General features: G+C 47.0%; 1 long non-coding RNA gene across 1 annotated transcript in view; it reads left to right on the top strand.

Annotated features, from left to right (window-relative positions):
- The first annotated feature begins 817 nt into the window (after positions 1-817).
- Positions 818-24,959, top strand: part of LOC144771684 (uncharacterized) — a 638,338-nt gene continuing 614,196 nt past the window's right edge. Inside the window, exon 1 of the long non-coding RNA XR_013599426.1 lies at positions 818-947. This is a non-coding gene — a long non-coding RNA (uncharacterized LOC144771684). The remainder of the gene's footprint in view (positions 948-24,959) is intronic.

Raw genomic sequence — 24,959 nt, 5'->3', positions numbered from 1 at the left:
ATGCAGCTGTTGCCGTTATACTCATGAAATACTTTACATTTCCCAGTGTAGTTACTCATATAGACAGATATATCTGACCTACTTTGAGTTCCTGCATATTTCTTACAGCCAGAGCTTGCAAAACTCGAAACTCTGCCTCCCAGTCATAATCATAAGCTCAAGCACTTGTGAAGTGACCAGCTGTATGTCTTTGTTTCCTCAATGGCATTAGCATCAAGGTGTTAAGCTCCGGTTAGCCCCCAGTCAGGATGAGACTTTAAAGGAGTGCTGATGGCCCTTTAAGTGTGGCATTTGTATCTGGCCCAACAGAAAGAGAAGTAGCAGACTTCTTGCAGGTTGCGGCTCTGAAATATAAATAGGTATAGTGTGGGTTCAGCTGAACGTGTCCCAGTGTAACAATTTACATCAGGACAAAATCAGCACATTTATCTGAAGCCAGCCCAGATCAGGCTTAACGATAGCTACTAGATCCCCTCATTTCAATTGCTGCTGTATATTAAATGTTCACAGTATGATACACATTTCACATATTACAAGTCCTTGTAAGCTAATGAACGAATTTAATTAATTTCCCATTCGCTATTTAAAAATCGAATCTCCATCCATATCGCACTCCCCTAGTCAGGGCCGGCTTTAGGGTGGTGCCACCTGTGCCATTGCACCGGCTGATGAGGGCAGAGGACACCAAAAACTCTGCACTGTGAGCACCGTTGGCCCTCTTTTATTTCTACAACGTTGAACCTTGAGGAAATAAAAGATGGACACAAATGGCATTGTGGATGACGATACCTTAGTGGCGGTGCGCCACAACTGCTGTGCCCTTACAAAAATCACGGAACACCTGCTTAATTGGAGCCATCTGTGAGACAAAGAAAAGCTGTATCCCTCTCCGTGATGAGATTAGCAGTGGCACGCAAAGGCAGCTCCCTGTCGGAAGTGCATTAAAGGTCAGTTGGGTCCCATATATTGTCCCTACTCCCATCAGAGTGGTTGCGTGACACCCACCTCCTTCTTTTTGAATTCCATTTTAATAATCCGCAAATGGAAGCTCGAAGAAAAGCTTTCTTGGAAGTATCGTTTTAGCTGTGCATTAAAGCCACAAAATACAGTCCGATTGCAATTACATAATTGGGCAAAAACATTAACATATTCTGGCTTGATGGATGGCGTGTAAGGGTGACATCAAGGTTTGGCCTCTCTTGCTTCAGAAAACATTTCATAAAATGTGACCTCTCAAACGCCAATACAATTTGCTTCCTGGAGTTTATTTGTACTATCCTCAAAGCTGTAGAATACAAAATAGCCCTCATAAAAATGACAGAACCACATACATTACTATTGAATGTCAAATGATCCTGTCACACTTAAAGTTTGAGCCAACAAACTTATCATTTTCTGATATTAATGTGATATTAATGTACATGCTGGAAAGATCGGACTTTTGTCTAGTGCCAGCTTTCGCGCACCTTAAAGTAGCACAGAGAGTTAATATGCCTGCGGAAAAGAACGGGTACCCTGCAGATCACAGAACTGTATTTTATTTGGGTAGCTCAGTGGGTTATTGCATCGGTCAGAGAGATCCTTTTGTTACTTGCTGTTCATAAGTTGCCATCCTGGTATAGCACAGAGACCTACGAGCTGTCATCAAAGAGCTCAAATGCACGTAGACCGCATGGTATGGGTTAGAACGTTATTTTTCCCCTAGTCTTTCAATATACTAATGTTGCCATAGAGGGTTCGTATGGGAAGACATTTGTTCTTATTAGTAAAGCCAACCCCAGGCACTGTGGCACAATTTAAATTTTAAGTTTGTGCTTTTCTATACCAAACACTCTTAAAATATCCTGCCTACTGGTACGGATGATAAGAAGAAAGGGTGGGTTTGCCAAATCACTCGCTATGGCCTTGGCTAATGTATATAGCAATCACATAAAAGATGGCCACCAAGGGACAAATTCTCTATTAATTTATCCTCAATAGTATATTACTTACGAATAGGAAATGGCGATCACTTTACATATCCTACTCATTAGATTCTCTACAAAGAAAATGCGCTCGACAGTTGTGACTCATATTTTTATTTTCATCATTACATATTCATATAGGGTATCTCATAATTTCTTTTTATACAAATCTAAAACGTTTTTTACACTCTTTCCTAATTTTTTTTTTATAACAAATTTTTATTAGTTTAAGACAAGGCATACATCAATTGTAACAGTCCCACCTCCCCCACAATCACATACAAGTGGGTCCGTCCAATGGTGTTCCAGATAGTAGTCCCCATATTAAGCTCGACCCACCGGGTTCGGACCCATAAGGGCGACCCTAACTAAATGTTCGTAATGTTCAAGGGATTCCAAGGGTAAAACACAACAACCCCCCCCCCCCACCCAACCCCCCGCCATCGGTGCCTTGTACCAGGACAGTCGCTGTGGGTATGAAGCTTAGGATTGTCAATTAGTAAGACATGCAATGTACCTGTCGTGGCATGGGTGTACAGTCCAATTATGGTGTTAGTCTTCATGGACTAGCCGTGTATCATAGTCGCGTAGTGTTTGTGCCAGGGCCTCCCATGCTTGCGCTGCCCCCAAAGCCTTGTCGTTCTGCTGTCACCGCGCTAATTGAAATCTCAATGCACTCTCCCCACCCGCCCATTTAAGAAACTCAGTGCGCTACTTAGTATCCGTTGGGCCCAATTGTGCCTTCCAGTGTCGTGTAATTTCGCGCTTCGCCAGTATGAGTCCCATATCTATTAACTTGCTCGTAATCTTGGTTTTAGGGGTGTGCGGGAACCAATGGAGGACCCCAACAGCCATGTCAAACTGTAGATCGCGCTCTGACACCGTGTTAAGTGTATCTCCCACCTTTTGCCAATAGAGGCTCAAACTAGGGCAAGACCAAGGCATGTGGGCAATCTCCACTCCCGCCATCCCACATCTGGGGCAAGCCGCAGTATCAACTGCAAAATATTTCTTGATCCTCCCCGGGGTCAAGTATGCCCTGTGGAGGATATAAAAATGAACCAATTGAAATTGCGCATTACGTGTGTTCTTCCAGGCCCAACGTTGCAACTGCGCCCAAACTGTCTCGGGAATTTCCTTCCCTATATCAGTTTCCCATTTACTCTTAAGCGTCTCTAGCGGCGGCAACCCCTCATTAAGCATTCTGTTATACAGGCACGTAACTGCCTTAACCGTACCAGCTGCCATCATGGTATACTGGCAGGCCCTTGTCGTTGTTGGCTCAGTCATCCCCTCCTTCCAATGTAGCTGTATTACCCGCGTGAGCGCCGTGTGTAACAGGAAGTCGCCTCTAGGCAGGTCATAGCGGTCCAAGGGCGCCGGAAAGGGCAGCAAAACCCCGTCTTCATACAGATCCCCCAAGACCTGTATCCCCGCGTCCTACCAGTTCTGTAAACGCGACCAGTCCCCGCCATGAGGCAACGCCGTCAGCATCCCCAACGGAATTTCCGGGGCATATGGGTGTCTCACCCCCGCCTTACGCTGTGTCCGGTTCCAGCATAGCCTAAGCGTGCGTTCTTCTTGTGTGAGATCACTAAGGGCTAGTCTCTGCTGCATAACTATATAGGAGAGTATATGCCTGGGTATGCCCAGGCCCCGCCTATTCTCCGGCCCTCGGAACTCGCGTGCTGTCTCCTGGGTGTAGATCTGTAATTGAGCCGCTAAGTAATACCCTTCAAAATCGGGAACAGCTAACCCTCCTTCTGATTTGGGTCTCATTAGTGTTGCGAGTGCCACTCTACGTCTGCCCGTTCCCCAGAAAAAGGATACTACTAATGATTTCAAGAGGTGGAAGACAGCAGAAGGGATCCAAATGGGGAGCGTTCTAAAATAATACAGTAGGCGTGGGAGTGTCACCATTTTCAGCAGTGCTACTCGGCCCGCCACCGATAGCGGGAGGGTCGCCCAAAACGACATGCTACCCCTCAATGCCCTGATACAACGAGAGATGTTGCCCTCCAGCACATCAGCAGGGGCGCGGTAGATATAGACCCCCAAGTATTTCAGACAGCTGGGTTCCCATCGGACTGCCCTTGTTGTGATGGGCTGGGTTTCCCCCTTGCGTATCGGGAATAGGCATGTCTTAGGCCAGTTTTCTCTAAGGCCAGAGATTGCACCGAAGGTGGTCAATAGGTTGTCGGCTCCCCTCAGAGCCCCGTCGGCATCTTCCAGGAAGAGCAACAGGTCGTCAGCGTAGAGGGAAATGCGCTGCTGCCCCGTTAAACTCCGCAGACCCCTGTAGTGGGCCCCCGCTCGGATCGACATCGCGAGGGGTTTCTCTGCCAGTGCAAAGAGTAACGGAGACAAGGAACACCCCTGCCTCGTGCCTCTTTCTACCGAGTATTGCGGGGATATCCGCATACCCGATTTCACTCTGGCCTTTGCCGAAGCATAGAGTACGGAGGTCCATCGCAGGTATCCGTCACCCACTCCGTAGCACCCGAGGACCTTATAAAGGTATTCCCACTCGAGGCTGTCGAATGCCTTTTCCAGGTCAACCGACAATATCATGGGGTGAGGGGCTTCCGCATGATCTTCTTCCCGTACACGCATCAGGCGGCGTATGTTCATGGTGATATTGCGTTTAGGTATAAAACCCGCTTAGTCCTCATGAACCAGCGTGGTCATGTGCTCTAACAGTCGGGATGCCAAAATGCTACTCAGGATTTTGTAATCCATCGTGAGCATCGACAGCGGTCTGTAGGACGCCCTATCATTGCTCTCTTTATCGGGCTTAAGTAAAGGGATCACTAACGCTTCGTGCATAGTATGCGGTAGTCGACCCAGTTCCTTCGCTTCTCTGTAGACTGCCAGTAGCCGTGGAGCTAACAGGTCGGCGTACGTGGCATAAAACTCAATAGGCAAACCGTCTAACCCTGGAGTCTTATTACGTGCCATCTGTTTTATGGCGCGGTGGATTTCCCCCAATTCAATATCTTTACCCAGTTCCTTCTCCTGCTCTGGGTCTAACATCGGAAAGGGCAGATCCTCCAAAAATTCACCGATGGTGGGAGAACCAGCCTCTAGTTAACTCCTATACAATGCCTCATAATAGCTCGAGAAACTGCGCAGGATTTCGGGTTGGGTATACACCTCCGTCCCATCAGCCGTGCGCATGGACACGATAGGAGAGCCACGTCGCGTGGGGTTGGCAAGCCAGGCCAGCAAGGCTCCTGATTTGTCTCCCTCCATATGGGATCTGGTTATGTATGTCTTGTGGTCGAAGCTGCGCAACCTTTCTATCTCAACCGCTACCGCTTCCTTCGCTGCTGCACATCGTTGCTGTAGCTCAGGGTGTCCAGGCTGTAATAGCTCTAATTCTCGGAGTTTTTTGTCCGCCTTATCAAGGTCGTCTAATAGCATCCTACGAACTCCCACTTTCTGAGCTATACAAAACCCCCTTACTTGAATGCATCCCATTCCGTCGCTCTCTCCCCAGTCGTGCCATCATTCTCTGCAAAGTATTGTGTTATCCTCTCCTCTAAATCTTTTTGGAAAGGCGGGTCTTCTAGCATCTCGGGGCGCAGCCTCCAGGTGGGAACACAGGAGACACCCGGAAACCACTGTATATTGATCAGTAAGGGATTGTGATCAGAGATCGTCCTAGTGAAGTATTCGGTGCTCATTATCGCCGGTATCAGCGTCGAGGAGCACAACAAAGCATTCAACCTCACATGTAGCTCATGCATTCCCGAAAAGAAAGAATAATCCCGGGCGTGTGGGTGTTGGGCGCGCCAAATGTCAGTTAGACCCCACCTCGATTGCCACTCCAGTCTGCCTCTAGCTATGCGATGTGTTGGGGAGTCTGCTAACGGGAGGTGTGACCTATCGAGGTCAACATCCAACACCGAGTTGAAGTCGCCTCCTAACAGCAGGTGTCCTACCAAAAAGTGGGCCACGGAGCCTGACAGCATCGCAAGAAAGGCCAGCTGGTCCACGTTGGGCGCGTACACGCTGCAGATGGCAACGTCCTTGCCCCCCAGTTTTCCTGTGACAGCCACAAACCGCCCCTCCGGATCTACCACCTGTTTGGTAACGTGAAATGGGACTCCAGCCCTGATCCAAATCAGCGCGCCCCTAGCATAAGCTGAGTATGTAGTGTTGAATACCTGACCCGCCATCTGCACTGTAGTGCTAACCTCTCTGCCTTTGTCAGATGTGTTTCCTGCAGTAACGCTATCTGGACCCCTCTACGTGTTAAATAGGCATGTACTTTGTGTCGTCTCAACATGGTATGTAGACCACGAACATTCCAGGTAATGCATTTCAAGTTAGACATTTCACCCATTGTCCCTCACAGTTCCACGCCCTCCTCTCCTCTCCTCATCCACGTATTTCAAATGCAAAGAGTCCCCAACACCGATGGCGTGCCCACCCCCCAACAATATTACATCCCCCAATACCCCCCCCAAAACAGGACCCAAAGATCGCAATCTAGTTCCCATCCAAATACTCCCAATAGGAACAGTCAAATAAACCTAACGGTAGTCACCGTAGGTGTGCCGTAAGGGCAATAGGGGGGGGGGGGACGAGGACCAACGGGTAGCCACCCTCTGCTCGAGCTACCTGTGAGCGACCGAGCTCTACAAAAGTCCATACATCGCCATACTTCCCTCTCTACCATCCCACAAATCAGCCACCAACCTCCCTCTCAGCAGCGCTCAGCAATCAGGTCACCATAGTTCGTTCTGCTGCCACAACAGCTCACCAGGGGATCTCACTGTTCATCCAGTATGCCTTCAGCTGTCTCCGGGGAGACCGTGAGCAGCGGCACACTGTCAGTTTCCGAAAACTCGGTTTCAGAGCAGTCATCGCCCCTGCCGGACTCTGTGCCTTCCGTCATGGGAGCATCCTGCGATCCTGAAATGCTGGACACCACTTCTAGGACACCCTGTCGTTCCGCCGCCGTTTCCAGAAGCGAAGGGCGCCCCAGTCCTCTGCGCCTATTGCGTATCCGCTTGGACTTCCGTCGTAGGTGTTCCTCAGGTGCTGTTGCAAGGTGCAGGTCAGAGCTGTCTTTGCCAGCTCTGTACATTTCCAACCAGTTGCATGCCTCATCTGGAGTATCAAAAAATCTGGTGGTGCCATCAACTATTATTCGCAGTTTGGCCGGGAATAATAAGGAGTATTGAATGCCCTCATTTCTCAGTTCCCGCTTTATTGCCAGGAAGGAGGTTCGTTTGCGCTGCGTGTCATATGTGTAATCCGGGAATATGTTGACATTACTGTTTTCCAGCTAGAAGGGGCCATTCAGACGGGCATTCTGGAGTAGTTTGTTCCTGTCCTTGTAGTGCAGCAATCGCGCTACTACTGGGCGCAGAGGGCGGCCCTGCTGCAGCGGACGGGATGGAACCCTATGCGCCCGTTCCAGTGTTTTTTAAGGAGGACAACCCTTCCGGTGCCACCACTGTCTTGAGCCATTCTTCAAGAAAGCAAACCATATCCCCTCCTTCAATTTTTTCCGTCAGGCCTACAATTCGGATATTGTTCCAGCGATTACGCCCTTCAGCATCCTCCGCCCTCTTCTCCAGCGCGTCTAAGCTGTCCAGCACCTCAGTCATTGTGGTCGAGAGGGCCTTTTGCGCTGGCTCCAGGGGGCGAACCGTGGCCTCCACCTCCTTGACCTTATCAGAGAGTTTACCGTGATCCGCTCTGAGCAACCCGAGCCCCATTGCCACCTGCGCTATGTCCTGTTGGAGGGCTGCACGCGTATCCGTTATCACTGTCAAGATCTTGTCCAGCTGGTGTTGCAGGTGTGGATCTCGTGTCGTCTCCGGGTCCAGCAGGTCTCCCTTGTCCGGCATCTCCGTGTCTGACGTGGATTGCATGGCGCCCTTGGGTCCCTTCGGTTTCCCCATGGCAGTATCGGCGTCCAACGTCGCCGATCACAAGCAGAGGGCGAGCCGCCCAGCGACAGCTGAAGCCCGCCAAGGCCCGTCCCAACCAACAGACCCCCGGCCACCGGGAGGAATCTCACTTGGGCGTGTGCTTCTCAATCTCCCCTGAACAGCCAGATCGGGCCAGTCTGCCAGTAGTCCACAGGTCCCAACAGGCACCTCAATCCAGGGCAACAGCAATCGGTGGCCGCCAAAACCACGCATACGACAGCCCCCGCTGGCCGCAAGAGAAAGCAACCGGAATCTCCTCAGGGAGCCAACGTCCGCTTAACGGCAGCTCCAGGGGCAGCGCAGCAGCAGCCGTGCAATTTCAGGGGAGGGGCACCTCCCGGTGTCCAAAGCCCAGTCAATAGAAAGGGGGGGGCCCGACCGGCTCACCCAACGAAGCCAGCCACGGCCAGGCAGCAGTGGATTTTTAGGTCTGCCGCCACAGCTCACTTCCACCCATGGCACTGAGGCCGCCGATCGGCCCCTCTCCGCCTCCCCACATGGGGATGATCTCTCCAGAGCCCCCGCCCACTCTCACCTCCTCATAATCCACTTTCGCGGGCAGTGCAAGCTCACTAGGGGGGGCCAGTGCGGTCCAGCACGGCACTCTGCGGCGCTCCTGTTTTCAGCTGTCTCTCCCAATTGCAGATGGGCCGGAGAGCAGAATCCGTCTCCCCACGGTGGATTCCCACGGCGTGGTGTGCGTTCCGGGGCAGGCAACAGCACAAGGGAGGCAGGTCACAATTCCCCCTCCGGCCGCCAAACGGGGCACAGCAGCCCCAGGGCCGACGCCTCTTGGTGCTCTCGCTGTCTCCAAACTCTGTTGTCCCCGCCGGGCCTCGGGGGGATGATCCGGCCGCCCCGCCTCTGCAGGCACAGCCGGCGATGAAGAAGCGCCGATCGCCTCCTGCGTCACAAATCACCAGCGCAGTGTCCTCTATGCTCCGCCGTGCACCGGGTGACACCAAGAAGCCCCGGTGGTGCAATCGAGAAGTGCAGGGGTCCGCAGACCGCTCAACGGTCCCGGCCGCCCGGGAGTTCAGATCTCTTCCGCAGGTGCCATTTTAGGTCCGGCTTCGGTGGCCCCCCGGTCGTCGCTTCGGCGAACTTCCACGGGTCCCCAGGGCCGCTCAAGCAGCGCCTCGCTGTTCCGATGCGGGAGAACCCCTTCCCCCACCTTTCAAGAGGAGATAGGGATCAGCGTGCAGCTTTAATCAGGATAACTGCCGGCTCGATCACGGAGCTCGGCTTTCAGGCAACCTCCGCCATCGGCGCCAAGCCATGCCCCCTTTACACTCTTTCCTCATATGCATCTTTTCCAAACTCATTGACATCCCATAATATTATTTGTTATGTTGGATCTGTGTTTTAGGTAGTCCACATGTGTTTATAGTTACAACCACCTTAAATATCCCAAAGGATCAACTAGTTGTTTATCTTAGGTCGATGTTTGCCACATAAAACTTTTTCATCCCTTGTGGAATCATTGTGTGTGGACAGGAAGTCGACGTGTTTTGGACTTTTTAAAATTTGTGGCTCCTTCAGGACTTTATAAGGCGAGTGGCCCTTTAAAATTAAAAAATACCCTCGCAGCCTTGGGGATTATCCTGTGGAACCTGTGGAACTTTGCTTTTTACACGGACGCTTTTAAACTGCTGCCCTGCACCCTGCTCCTGATCAGCTAGGACCCAGGACTTTAGCGGACGCTGCCGGGGCCGGGACTGCGAGACCCAGGTTGCTCAGCGCTTCTACAACCCAGCGCACCTGGTGTCTCTTCCCGCCCCCAGCCCTCCGCCCTTCTGTGCTTACTCACCGGCTACATAAGGCTCGCGGCCCCCGCTTCGCGGGTGCCGCTCGCAGCCTTGGGGATTATCCTGTGGAACCTGTGGAACTTTGCTTTTTACACGGACGCTTTTAAACTGCTGCCCTGCACCCTGCTCCTGATCAGCTAGGACCCAGGACTTTAGCGGACGCTGCCGGGGCCGGGACTGCGAGACCCAGGTTGCTCAGCGCTTCTACAACCCAGCGCACCTGGTGTCTCTTACCGCCCCCAGCCCTCCGCCCTTCTGTGCTTACTCACCGGCTACATAAGGCTCGCGGCCCCCGCTTCGCGGGAGCCGCTCGCAGCCTTGGGGATTATCCTGTGGAACCTGTGGAACTTTGCTTTTTACACGGACGCTTTTAAACTGCTGCCCTGCACCCTGCTCCTGATCAGCTAGGACCCAGGACTTTAGCGGACGCTGCCGGGGCCGGGACTGCGAGACCCAGGTTGCTCAGCGCTTCTACAACCCAGCGCACCTGGTGTCTCTTCCCGCCCCCAACCCTCCTATTTAAGCATAGAGGTGAGCGCGCACGCGGGACGCGCGCGGGACATAGCCCGGGGCTAAGCCCGGGCAAAGGGCGGGCCCTCTGAGGCCCTCCGAGGACCGAGAGGACTGGACTGGCCATACCCCCTCGCAAGTTTTCTAAAATTGTAGTTGTTATTATTGTGATCTCTTTTTGTATAGGATTATATTGTTTGGCTATTGGTACTATTGAGTTGATTAGTTTTATCTTTGTAATATATTATTAATAGGGTTTGTCAACTTAGTTACGCCCTTTTACTATCAACTATAGTACCCCGTGTTGGTTATTTGCTGGTGTTATATAATGTCAACACGGAAAACGAGAAGCCAGGCGGTGGCGGGGATAAAAAACACAAAAACCAAAAAACTTACTAGTACTTTGGATAGTTTTATTTTTCGTACAAACACCCTAATTGATGAGGGTATTATATTGATGGAACGGAGGGTTTCTCAAGATTTGCTCCAGGCCAAAAGGTCATCATTGGGTAATATAGCCCTAGCCTGTACTCCGAATAAACAATCGCGTTTATCGGATACGTCCCATTTACCAACTACTCTTGTGACCCCTGCATTGTCAACGGTATCTTCATTACCAGTAGCCCCACTTGACTCTGTAACCCTTATAACACCTATGGCTACCTCAGCTATTATACATACAGTCCCCCTGGAGTTAGAGGGGCCCACTATTGTGGGGGAAACACCCTCTCCAATACCATCTGCCACAGAAGGGCTTGGTGATGTCTTAGCTAGTCAAAATATTTTATCTAGTATGGGGAACGCGGTTGGTGGGGGAAATGGTTCACAGGAGGGAGAATTAAGTGTGGATGCCCCAGTAATCTCTATTAGGCAACCTCGAGCATCACACCCCCTGCCCTTAGAGTTACCAGATGTAACTGTATCCGATACAAGTCTGGCTAGCATTCTTGATAATGGTAGTCCTGATGAGTCTGTAGAGAGTGAAGAAGATGTGGATGCGCCCTTCTTTGACACCCTAGCAACCCTTATTAGGTCCTTGCTTTTGCCCCTGGAAGTTAGACTCCAGGGCATAGAAAACCAATTGGGAATTATATCAAATGACCTAAATTGCAAGGGGGTTAAAGTAAATCAAGAAATTGAGAAGAATACCCCTAGTATAATGGGAAGCCCACACCCATTAGTTAAGATCCCCACAACAGCACCCACCCAGCAAACTAAGCCTTGCCCAACCGTTACTATGGTGCAGAAGGTTGGTAAAGCGACCACCAATCAAGTCATTGTAGATGTTAAGAAACACACAGGAACAGCCAGTGCTACTGCGCCTAGCATTGTCCAGCGCCAACCCGCTGTGAAGACACCACGGGTACGGCGGAATATTAACTTACCATCTGACGCCTGCCCATTTGTGGTAGTATTAACAGGTGTCCCTGAGCTCACTACAGATATCCCCGAAACATTCTGGGGTCTTAAAAATAAAGTTTGTCATTGGTTGGACAGAAACCTCCCATCCCCACCCAATATGAACAAGAATATTCTTATGGTAGAGAGAACACCTTGGGTGGGAGAGAAAAAGAAACATCTTAAAGGAGACTGTGTGGTGATTACATTTGAAGACCCTTGTATTGTAGAGTTTATTTGCTCTGGGCCTAGCCGCATTAATGACTCCGAGATTCTAGTTAAACCTTTGTCATACTTTTATATGCCCGCGGGGAATCATGATAATAGATGGAGCTGGCTAAGGATCTCCCCGCATGAACAAGGTTGGAGGAGATTTGAAACCCCGGGAAATCATCGCTCCTACAACTGGGGAGACGCTGGAAAAGGAGATTGGCAAGAAGTGCGTAGAGGTAGAGGTAGAACCTACCATGGTGGTAACAGGCTTAAGGAGGGATGGCTGGGCCCACAGTTGGACCATCCTATCCAATGTTATAATCGTTTCAATGGTCTGGAGGAAGTCGATTGACTTACCAAGCAGCCCATTGACCAATTTTGTAGTAGGGTGGAGCAGGTTTTACCTGGAGATGAAGTTAATACACCTGTAGACAGAGTGGTTATTGTAGGCTCCACCTGTGCTGGTACAGATATTATTGAACCTCCAGCTGTAGTTGGCAGCTGTTTGCAGGATATAGTACCCACAGGTCAATTGGAACACAAGTCCCCGGGTCCCCTTATCAATATTTTATCATGGAACATTGCAGGTCTAAAGAAAAACTTAGTAAATCCCGATTGGAACAATTTTATTAACACTTTTGATATCTGTATGTTTCAAGAAACGTGGTGCCTATCCCCTGAATATATGAATGGTTACTCTACATTCTATGTTCCTGCTGTCTCACCGGGAAGAGGCCGCCCCTCTGGTGGGTTACAGATTTGGGTGAAAACATCTCTGAACTGCCGTGTTATTTTTAACAAACTCATTTCTAACGACATCTTGCACATCACTTTAAAGAATAGTATAGGGGGCTATACATACGAAATTTTTTGTATTTATGCTAGAGGTCTTCAGGGAGGGCTTCTTTCACCAATACTGGAATTATTGGATGTGGAGTTGTCAAAACTCCCGACCAGTTCTAAAATACTGGTCGGGGGGGATTTCAACTGTACATTCGAACCCCTAGATGTGGAAGAGGTACTGGGTCCGAACGTTGTGGAAGGTAGACAAGGCATACCCCTGCTAAATCTTAACCCAATTAAGAAATGGTCATCAAGAGTTATTCAGCTGAACGCCCTGGTGCTAGATCATAACCTTTGGGCCTTAAATGGCCGTACAAAATCAGATCGCGCAGGTGCTATGACCTTTAATAGGGTGGGGTGCCCCTCTCGCATTGACTACATCCTTTTAGATGCACACTCATGGCCCGACGTAATAGACATGGTGGTTAGGGAGTCCTCCTATAGTGACCACAACCCCTTATGTATGCAGCTTAGGTGGGTACGTGGCCGTGAACCTAGTCGGGTAACTGAGATGCTAACTAAAGAAATCTTCCCTGTAAATAATAATAGGAAGCTAAAATGGAATGTAGTCAAATGTGATGAGGGGAAGCTTCAAAATATTACGGATTTAGTATCCAAAGAAATTAGTAGTTTGACAGCTTTGCCCCACTCTGAAGTTAAGGTAGTCGGTCCCAGTTTGTTGGTATCCTATAGTAACTTAATAAGTAAAATAGGAGCCCATTTTTGTAAGAAGCAACCGGCAAAATCAGGTTTTAATGGTTTTAAAACCACAAGTAACCCATGGTACACGAGTAATTGTAGAATCAAGAGGAAAGCAATAACCAAAGCAATACAAAGTAAGGACTCTGTGGCCGTTCGGGCTGCCAGGAAAGATTATACAAGAAGTATAAAATCCGCAAAACGAGCCTGGGAGGAAGAGCACTGGCAACAGCTTAAGGAAGCAGCACGTGGGAAAAATGTTGTTACTTTTTGGAAATTAATTAACATTTTAGATAGCAAGGGAGCAGGAATGATTTTAAATCATATTACGGAGCAGGAATGGTATTCCCATTTTTTAAAGTTGTACTGCGAGGATAATTTGGACAGCTCGCTACCACAATCAGCTAATACCCCTGGAAACATGCTCTGTGAAACTTTGATCCATAATATAGATCCATTTTCTCAGAGAGAAGTATTAGATGCTATCTCTAAACTACTGCCCGGGAAGGCCCCAGGCCAAGATGGCCTTCCAGGGGATATGTTAAAATATGACCCAAATGTATGGGCTAAGTATATTTCGTGTCTGATGAACTTGATCCAGGCTGGTCACCCTGTTCCAGACTCCTGGAAAGGCGCTGAGGTGATAACTATTTTTAAAAAGGGCGAAAGGGATGACCCCTCTAATTACAGACCAATAAGTCTGATAGACACCATTCAGAAGGTGGTAGGAAGGGTGATCATAAATCGCACAGAATCTTGGCTTATGGATAATAACATCTTGTCCCATTTTCAGGCCGGGTTTAGAAGTAATATAGGTGCAATAGATCAGGTCTTCAGATTTTGTGCAGTCTGTTGGAAGTCAGTGCTAATCATGAAGGGTAGTCTATACTTGGCTTTTATAGACTTGAAGACAGCATTTGACGTCATCCCACGGTCTAAGCTTTGGTCGGTCTTATCTGATATGGGTTTTCCTAGTTACCTTCTACAATTTATTGTTAAACTTCATGATGGAAATTATGCCAGAATCCGCTGGGGATCTCAGGGTCAACTGACTGAGAGGATTCCGGTAAACAGGGGAGTGAGACAGGGGTGTGTGATGGCTCCAACCTTGTTCTCCCTCTTTATTAATGGGGTGGTAGACCATTTGAGGGAGGACCAGGCTGATGCCCCCACCCTTGCCGGTGAGAAAACACCTACTCTCCTGTTTGCCGATGACACTCTTCTCATGTCTAAATCCCCTATGGGTCTGCAGAAACTGCTTGATCGGTTTTGCAGTTTTTGTAAAGAAAGAGGGTTGATAATAAACACTTCTAAAACAAAGTTGATGGTGTTAACATCGAAAAAGCAACATAGGAAGGTTAACCTCTTGTTGAATGGCACCGCGCTGGAGGTGGTTCAAGAATTTGATTACCTAGGAGTAAGACTTTGTAATAATTTGAGTTGGTCTGCCCATATTACTAAAATGGTTTTAAACCTTAAAAGGGTGGCAGGAGTGATTCTCAAAAACCAGCGACGTTCTATTAGCAGACCCATAGCCCCTACCCTGGCAGTGTACGAAGGGAAAGCACTGGCGGCGGCAGTTTATGGTTCAGAACTTTGGGGTGCGGAAAATACAAAAGCTTTAAAAGTGGCGGAAAATAAGTTTATTAGAAATATGGTTTCGCTACCTTTATCGTCCCCCTTGAAACCCTTATTTTTAGACCTGGGCAAAAAATCAATAGTAGATCTGGTGCAAATTCGCCCCTTGTTATTTTGGGTTCGTCTTAGAAGGACCCCAGAACTCTCTAACTATGCCATGGTTTTGGATGAGTTGATTGGTTTGAATGTAGCCAACAAAATCAAATGGTTGAATAATCTAAAGAGGCTCGTGAAAGCCATAGGTTTGGAGGAGAGTTGGATCTCTCAAATGCCACCCCCAAAAACAATTGTAAAGAAATTATATTGGGATTGGGTTGTTGCAAAAGATCTTAGGAACCAAAATTGGGGCCAGTTAACCAACTCCTTCCTTGATCATAAGCCCCTTGGAAAATTGGAGCCCTTTTTGGACTTTATCCAGGTCCCTCGAGATAGAACTTTGTTTCTGGAATTCAGATACGGCATTTTACCTCTTAACACATTCAAAGAAGGTTGGAAGGGATATAGCGGTACAGGGGTTAAATGTCCAGGTTGTCCCTGCCCGAAAGAATCATTAGGACACTTCCTATTTGCTTGTGTAGCCTACAAAAAACCTAGAGATAGGTGGTTGAAACCTGTTTGTAGGAATTTAGGGGTGAGGGAACATAGATTAGCCATGCGTATTTAACAAACAAATGTCATTTCAATGCATATGATTTGTGGGGTGGCTAAATATGTGGCGAATGCTTGGTTCATTAGGTCAAAATTTTTGCCCATTGTCTGAAATTATTTTTATGTTAATAATCTGTTTACTGGTGAAAAATTTTAATTTTTGTGTATAGCTTATTTTGGATATTGTGTGTTGTACTTTTATGAAACTTGTTTCGAATAAAGTAAATAAAAAAAAAATACCCTCTGTCAGAAGGAGTGTCTGTTCGACACCTGGGCATAAATAAGGTTGCCAGTGCAAGGTTCTAAGTTCTACAGTGACTCACCCTTATTACAGCGCGAAACCCTATCGGTAAATACTTTTGTTCAACATTTTAAGACAGTCATTTTTAATTTATGTCTACCATGTTCAGCGCCAAGATGCTCCCTCCGGAGCGAACGTCGCGCTCTATAAATAACCTCACAAATATCACAAATATCACAAATGTATGGTATCCCACAGGTGTGTGTACTAATATTTCGACTCTCTATATTGTGTACGTGCAAAAGTCATGCAATAATGCCAGTACCTCCCTTTTTATGTGAAAGTATTGTATTCAAGCTGTGCTCCGGGGGACTGGGTGGCCTATCTATATCTCTCTAATGTGTGTTCATTCGACCTGTCACCAAGGTCCGCGCAAGCAAGACACTAATGGAAGACTCCACGAGCATAAAATCAATACCTTTTTGATGTCTAGACCGACTTCCGTCCCTTACTCCTGGCCACGCATGCCACATCTTCATTTGCAGAATCTAGAATAATAGGTAAATTGTTAAGGCTTTCTTAAGACATAGCCTCTTAACTCATTGTTTCCTTACAGTAGTCCTAATCCTTCTGTAGCTAAATTAATTAATTCCTACCTTAAATGAAATCACCCCTCAATAGAGTGACGAAGTGAATTGCTCCTCCATCCAGGGTATATAATCTTCTGTATGACAGACACTCCTCCTTTTAAAAGAATGTGTCCAACTCCTATCGAAAAAATGAGGCATGATTCATTTATAATATGGTGCCACTAATATGTCAAAAGTATTTCTACATCGTACTCACCGAGTTGGTCAGACACAATTGTATCTGTTCCAAACCCATATTCCGGGAAACTACATACAGGGGACTTCTACCTTAGAGTTCAAAAGGCTTTAAGACCGGAAGTAACAGTTTCCCAATTATCCCATACTTCCCGTCTCTACTAAGTCAGTCGATGTTATTATCGCAACCTTCTTGTAATGGTGGATTCTATTAAGTATATAGGTATAACCGTTATATTGTTTCTAACATCTGTCCTCCAAATGTTGTAACTTTAAAGGGAATCACCGAACATACTTTGTATAGCATACTTCTAAAAATGAAGATGTACGCATTCTTTGTTAAAGGGCATTATCAACCGGGGTGACGGAATATGTTGGTCCACTAGCTAGCCATCGGGTGTACTGATATCATGGCCATAGACAGCTCTGATGATTGTTAAATCAAGCACATATTCCTAAGTGTGTCCTGCCATATATACCTATATCTCATTCAAGATTTAACATATTTCTCTATATGTGCACTGATTTATAGCTGTGTCGAAAAATATTAAAACATTTGGCACCATTAAAGCTACATTTTTAAATCAATCAAATGAATCAATATTAGCATGAAGAAAAAAACCTGTTTGTTACAATCATGTGCCATATATTATCTCAGAAATTCCTTGTCACATCAATCAAATATCACATTGTTTATATTTCTGTGGCTAATATCTTATACCTCTTATGCATTGTTTTTCGCATTTAGGGCCTCATTACGAAGTCGGTCAGAAACTAAACCGCCTGACTCCTAGTCGGATTCGGTTCCGATGGACTCACGGTTGGCGATTTCGCTCGACTGATAATGATGCTTCCGAACACCGTTCGGAAGGACTCCGTTGGCTTCAATGGGAACCTTTGTTCCGACCGACAACAGAGGATCCTATGGGGGAAAATGGGTGTCTGCAGAAAACCTTGCACACTGTGCATGATTTTATGGGAGGGTCCCTCAGATGCCCCCTCAACCCCAAACTGCAGGACTCAGGATGAAGGGGGGCCTGATATGGGCCTCCAAAGTCAGTTTCCGACAGCCTTTTCGTGTCAGACAGACTGAGTCTGAAAGGCTGTTGGAAGCCAACATCGTAATCAGTAGCAATTGTTTCCGACCGAATCGGAAGCACATTTTCCGATCTGATCTATGGGAATCCCACAATCATTTGGAGGCTTTCTGACCGACATCATACTTAGCCCCTTTGTTGTTAATCACTGCCCAAATTGCATTATTTTCATTTAACCCTTGTGTAGCAGTGTTTAATTAAAAGGGCTTCCATTCTAAGGAGTGAGTTCTCGATCCAATCTCCTTTAATGGTTATCGGTATTACATATAGGACTGACCACTCTATGTCATTTTCAGTGTGTCCTGCCATTTCATAGTGTGACACGATGGTGCTCCCTGTCTTTTACAGTTTGTATAGTTTGCCCAATGTATGTCTTCTGGCATTTGGCATGTAATTTGATAAACAACATTTTTGGTGTTACAATTTGACATTACCATCTGGTTCCAAGTTATTCCATTGGCTACTATCTTTTTGCTATTTTTAGTGAATTAACATGTTATACATTTACTATATTTATATGTCCTGTTACTGGTGCCAGTCCAAAACACAGTGATATTGATTAGTCTTCTGTTCTTCTCACAGCTTTCACTAAACGTTGGCGAAGATTCTTATACTTTTTTAAAGCAATTAATTGTTTTTGAATCTTCAATGCATTCAATAGCTTAAAATTAGAATGAACAATTTTCTTAATTTTGTGAGCCACAGGAGAAAATGTAAGCATGCATGTCAAAGGTATGGTTTTTTGCCTTGTTTTAAGACCCCGTTTAGCAAAATGTTATTGGGTGTAAACATGCCTGTTTCATTGAGTTTGTTTACAAGCTTTTGGGGGTATCCCCTCTCTACTAACTTTTTGCTAAGTATTTCTCCATTCTGAAAGTAGTCATCTTTTTAGGACAATTTCATCGGATCCTCAAAAATTGCCCTTAGGGCAAGTTCTCCTTCAGGGTTTTATTTAATGAGTACTACCAAAGTGCAGTAAGGTATTTTTGTCCATAGGTTTAGTATACAGACCAACCAAAAGATTATTGACTTCTGTGAAAATTCATATATCAAGGAAATTCAATCTTTCCTTTTTATATGTCATGGTAAGTTTAAGGTCAGCCAAGCAATTATATAACATTCAAAAAATTGGATAAGGATACTCTCAGGGCCATTCCAAATAAAAAACATGTCATCAATATATCGATGCCAAGACTTAATATATCTCCTGAATACGTTTGTATCCCCTTAGAACCGCTTGGCTTCAATAGAGGACATTTATATGTTGGCAATCATATGTTGGATCCTCACCCTCCGCCTGGGATGACTCCTGGTGGCCCCCCGCCCTGGGCAGCGCACCCAAACCCACAGACCACGCACGCAACCTGGGCTTCATCCTGGACTCCTCCCTCTCCATGACCAGACAAGTCAACGCCGTCTCCTCGTCATGCTTCAACATCCTGCGCATGCTACGTAAGATCTTCCGTTGGATCCCCACCGAGACCAGGAAGACGGTCACCCAGGCCCTCGTCACCAGCCGTCTGGACTACGGCAACTCCCTCTACGCCGGAACTACCGCCAAACTCCAGAAGAGACTCCAGCGGATCCAGAACACCTCAGCACGACTCATCCTGGACATCCCCCGCCGCAGCCACATCTCCGGACACCTGAGAGACCTGCACTGGCTCCCGGTCAACAAGAGAATCACCTTCCGGCTCCTCACCCACGCACACAAAGCCCTACACAACCAAGGACCAGGATACCTCAACAGCCGTCTCAACTTCTACGCTCCCAAACGCAAGCTTCGATCGACCAGCCACGCCCTCGCCGCCGTCCCCCGCATCCGAAGAGCCACCACAGGAGGAAGGTCCTTCTCCTACCTGGCCGCCAAGACTTGGAACTCCCTTCCAAACCCACCTCCGCCTCACCCAGGACCACCTCGCCTTCAGGAAGCAGCTCAAGACCTGGCTGTTTGAGCAGTAGCGGACCCCCTCCCCCCAGCGCCTTGAGACCCTCCGGGTGAGTAGTGCGCTATACAAATGCTCTGATTGATTGATTGATTGAATTTATGGGGCAAAGACACAGCCCATGGCCAATCCCTTGACCTGCAAAAAAAGCTCATCTTTGAATCCCAAAAAGTTTTTTTGAGACGAAGGATCGCTAGATCAAGTAGGAAATCATTAGGCACCACATGTGGTTGAATTCTTTTCTCCCGAGAGTCTTTTATTACTGCTAACGCTTTGTCTTGTGTAATATTTGAGTACAAAGACTCAGAGCCTTATTTATGAAAAGTCTTGCATTGCTGGGGGAAAACAGCGATGCAACACGTTTCAGAGTGCCATCCTTGTGACACCATGGATGCATCATATTTACAGTATGGCGCTCCATGTCGCAAGAATTTACAGATACGTCAGTAATCCTGATACATCTGTAGGCGCAAAAATGGTGCATTGCTGGAGTGTGTCTGAAAACAGACACACTCCAGCAATGACAGACACACTCGAGCAATGCTCCATTTTTGGTTTATAAAGTGACTGATCTGCCTAGATACGTCACTTTGTAAATATGGTGCAGTTTGGCACATTTTTTACGCCACTGCAGCATCACAAAAAGTGACTCAACGGCGGCTTAAGGGCCTCATAAGTTAGGCCCTCAATATCTAAAGTAACCAATATTTCATCTATTGAATTAAATGTTTTATTTTCATATGTGTCGATAAATTGCATTGAATCGCTTATAAACGCTCTTGTTTCTGCTACGAAAGGTTTTAAAAAGAAGTCCATGTACTTAGCCAATGGCTTAAAATAGATCCATACCCAGATATAATTGGATGTCTGGGTGGGTCAGTCATAGACTGTCAAAGACAAAGACTATGACTAAGTAAATAAAACCATTGCAAGAACACCAGCATTTTATATACTGCCTTAAATACACATGGATATGTAGCTTGCCGGAATATGGGTTTGGGATAGATACGATTGTGTCTGACCGACTTGTAGAGTACGATGTACACATACTTTTGACATATTAGTGGCCCTGTATTATAACTGAATGTGTGTAACTGGATCCTGCTAATTTTTGTGATACGAGTTGGACACATTCTTTTAAAAAGTGGAGTGTGTGACATACAGAAGATTGTTTACCCTGGACAGAGAGTAATTCACTTCTTACATCTATTGAGAGCTGATTTCATATAAGGTAGGCATTAATGAATTTAGTTGCAAATGTATAAGGAATATTGTAAAAAAACAATGAGTTACGAGGCTATGTCTTAAGTAAGCCATAGCAACGTACCTATTATTCTAGGTTCTTTAAATAAAGGTGTGGCCTGCAGGCCCCGGAGTAGGGGACGGATATTGGTCTAGATACCACAAAGGTATGGGTTTTATGCTCGTGGAGTTTTCCACTAGTGTCTTGCTTACATGGACCTTGGAGACGGGCCAAATGAACACACATGGGAGAGATATAGATAGGCCACTCAGACCACCGGAGCACGGCTCGAACACAATACATTCACATTAATATGGAGGTCCTGGCATTATTATTGCATGACTGTTGAATGCACACAATAGAGAGTCAGAATATTAGTACACACACCTGTGAGATATCATATATGGTACACACAAATAAAAAATGTCTGTGTCGTAAAATATTGAACAGAAAGGTTTACCAATAGGGTTTTGTGCTGTAATAAGGGTGATTCACTACAGAATTTAGAACATTGCGCTGGCAACTCTTTTTTTGCACTGGTGTAGCACAGACACTACTGATGAGTGCTTTTAACTTTTGAAGGAACACTCGCCTTATGAAGTCCTGAGGAGGCCAGAAATTAAAAAAGGCTGAATCGTGTCGACTTTGCATTCACACAAGGAGTCCATAAGTGATGAAAAAGGTTTATGTGGAAACATCGACCTAAGATTAACAACTAGTTGATCCTTTGGGATATTCAAGGTGGTGTTAACTATAAACACATGTGGACTACCTAGAAGACAGATCCAACATAATAAATAGTAATATAGGATGTCTATGAGTTTGAGAAAAGATGTATATGAGGAAAGAGTGTGCTAGAAATGGGTTTTTTGGTTGGCTAGAGTATGCACCTAAGCCAGGCAGAATCCACCACTCTAGTCATGATAAGGGGATTACACATCTAAAATAAAGTCTGCTCACCCACTTGGTACCTTGGCACGAGCAGTCAAGCTTATCTCAGAGGCAATGTGTAAAGCAATTTGCACATCACAAACAGTAATACAGTGAAACCATACAAAAGAACACCACACTAGTTTTAGGAAAATATCCAATATTTATCTGTGTGAAACAAGACCAAAAGATAAAAATCAAACATACAGTGATCAAAATATGAATAATGCAGTTTTAGGCTTTATATACAGTTTCTTGAAGTCGATAGCTCCGTCTGGGGCTATCAATGCGTCATAAACAAACAACTCCAACAGTTCCGGCCGGTCACGGCATCACGGGCCAGCTACGATTTCGAGGAGACCCGTAAAGCATTATTTTTAGAGATGCAGGGCATCTGACCTTGCTGTGAGCTGGGGAAGAGTGGCATTGACAGGCATCGGATCAGGAAGTCGGTACAGGAGTCGTTGGGCCCTTAAAGGCACATACGTTGCAGGTTGAACTCCATGATTTTGAAGTCAGGAGCACCGGCAGGGATCGGGGCTGCGATGTTAAGCAGAGCGGTGGGACGTGCGGTGCCCTCAGGTCACAGTGCAGGCGGCAGCTCAGGGACGGTCATTCAGCAGCTTTGGTGAGACCAGGACTGCGGTGCGAAACCAAGTGGTTCTTGTTGCAGTGCTCATAGGTCACGGTGCAGGCAGCGGTGTTGTCGTTGCTGACGCACTTTCGTCGGTAGACCAAAGCTGGGGTTTGAGATCGAGCAATGCGGTATGCAGGGCCTACAGGTCGCGGTGCAGGCAGCGGCTTCAGTTGATGAACTGAAGTCGATGGCGCTGGTGTTGGTGGGCCAATGCAGTGGTGTGGGACAGGGCGGTGCATTGCATAAATTACGAGCATTGCCCCCAAACCACGGTGCAGGCAGTTGCGTGGATGTCAGCTTGGAGGGGCGAAGTTGGTGAAACCAGGGGTGTGGTACAAAGTGGGACAGTGCTCTGTTTTCTCCACGAGCAGTGTTGACAATCTATGGCATTGGTGATTGCATGAGAAAACAACGAATAACTGTGGGTCTCAAGCAAAACTATGTGTGTGAAAACTGGCCGTCTATCTGCTACAAGAATTACTTTGGAGGCAGACTACTGGACAGAAATCCACTGTGAAAAATGTCCATCAGTTACACGATTCGTACCGCCCAGTACATCATTTGGTCTACTTCACAGTAGGTAGCCCATTGTCTATCTCCATATGCAAAGAGAGGAGACAGATGTCTGGTGATTGTTGTTATAGTTGTAACTGAAAGCAGTGCATAGGTGATTTAGTGAAAAATAGTGAAAGTGTTCAGAATAAAATTGGATAGGGCACGCAATGTAACTTTATTCTGGAGCCATACCCTTCCAAATATAAAACCAATAGAGTGCAATGAAGTCAGATGTTTCAAACAAATACCTTCTGACTGGGTAATCTGGTCGACATGTTTCTGCGGATTTACACGGTCGAAATATGTACCTGCCGCTTCCTCAGGACCCATAAACTAAATTGCTACTGCTTATGTGTGAAAAAAATGAAAATTAAATTAACACTAGGACTTAAGTGAACACTAATGCTGAAAGTCACTTGTTCACTTACAGTTTTCCTCCTTTGGTATAGAAGTCCGTTTATAGCTGGGAGCGGTTAGACAATCTCCGGCCCATCTCCCTTCTTCCATACTTAGCCAAAGTGGCAGAGAAGGTGGCCAATCGCCAACTTATGACTTTTGTGGAGGAAGCCAACCTTCTTCATCCCACCCAGTTTGGTTTCCGTGCACGTCACTCTACGGAGTCTGCGATGCTCCTGGCCACCGAAACCATTAGGCAAGGGGTAGATGAGGGACATACCATGGCTCTTGTCTTACTCGACCTAAGTGCCGCATTCGACACTGTAGCACATTCCACCTTGCTACAGTGTCTCAACAATGGTGGAGTGAAGGGGTTGGCACTCAGTTGGATGCAGTCCTTTCTGACTGAGAGGGGTTTTTCAGGTTAGACAGGGAGAACACTACTCTCGTGTGTTCAATCTCGATCAAGGGGTCCCTCAGGGCTCAGCCCTCAGCCCCACCCTGTTTAACCTTTACGCCTCCCCTGTAGCCACCATTGTCGAAAGGTACGGCATCCAACTGGTATCATATGCCGACGACACACAACTGGTCATCTCTCTATCGCGGGCACCCGAAGTTGCGGCACTCAACTTCAGTGCTTGCATGCAGGAGCTTGCCTCCTGGATGTCTAACAACTGCCTGAAGTTGAACGGCTCCAAAACGGAAGTGCTTGTGATGGGGGGGGGCCCTTCTGTGTGGACCTCGGCATGGTGGCCGGACTGCCTCGGCTCAATTCCCGTACCAGGTCAACAGGCTAAAAATCTTGGGGTTCTATTCGATTCTGACCTGTCTTTTACTCCGCAAGTAAACATGGTGGTGGGAATGTGTTTCGGGATACTTAAAAGCCTACGCAAAGTTCTTGATCTGCTTCCAGTTGGTGCCAGACAAACGCTTGTGCATGCCTTGGTCACATCGAGACTTGATTATGCCAACTTACTATACCTGGGCAACACGGCCAAAAGTCTCAATCGTCTCCAGGTACTGCAAAATGCCACAGCCCGCCTGGTGCTGAGGCTTCCCAGGAGAGCACCCTCCAAAGCTGCGCTAAGGTCCCTTCACTGGCTTCCAATCCGTGAAAGGATTACCTTCAAAGCTTTATGCATGTGCCATCGCATCTTTGGAGGTAGAGCACCCAGCCCTTTGAACAGCCTCATCACCCCCTACAGACCAGAGCGGATGCTTAGATCCTCTGGCACGGGTCTGGCTGTTGTCCCAAAAATCCATAAAGCTCGGATGGGGGGCAGATCATTCAGGCTCCTTGCAGCCAAGAATTGGAATATGCTACCCTCCGAACTACGTCTCGAACCCTCCGAGACCAAATTCCGGAGAGCCCTCAAAACTCATCTCTTCCGTCTAGCACTGCTGTAAACTCATGTCTTTCT

Source organism: Lissotriton helveticus, chromosome 8 (assembly GCF_964261635.1).
Source record: "Lissotriton helveticus chromosome 8, aLisHel1.1, whole genome shotgun sequence".
Classification (NCBI taxonomy): domain Eukaryota; kingdom Metazoa; phylum Chordata; class Amphibia; order Caudata; family Salamandridae; genus Lissotriton; species Lissotriton helveticus.
The sequence above is the reverse complement of the archived record's forward strand: the minus strand, read 5'-3'. Positions and strand labels throughout refer to the sequence as shown.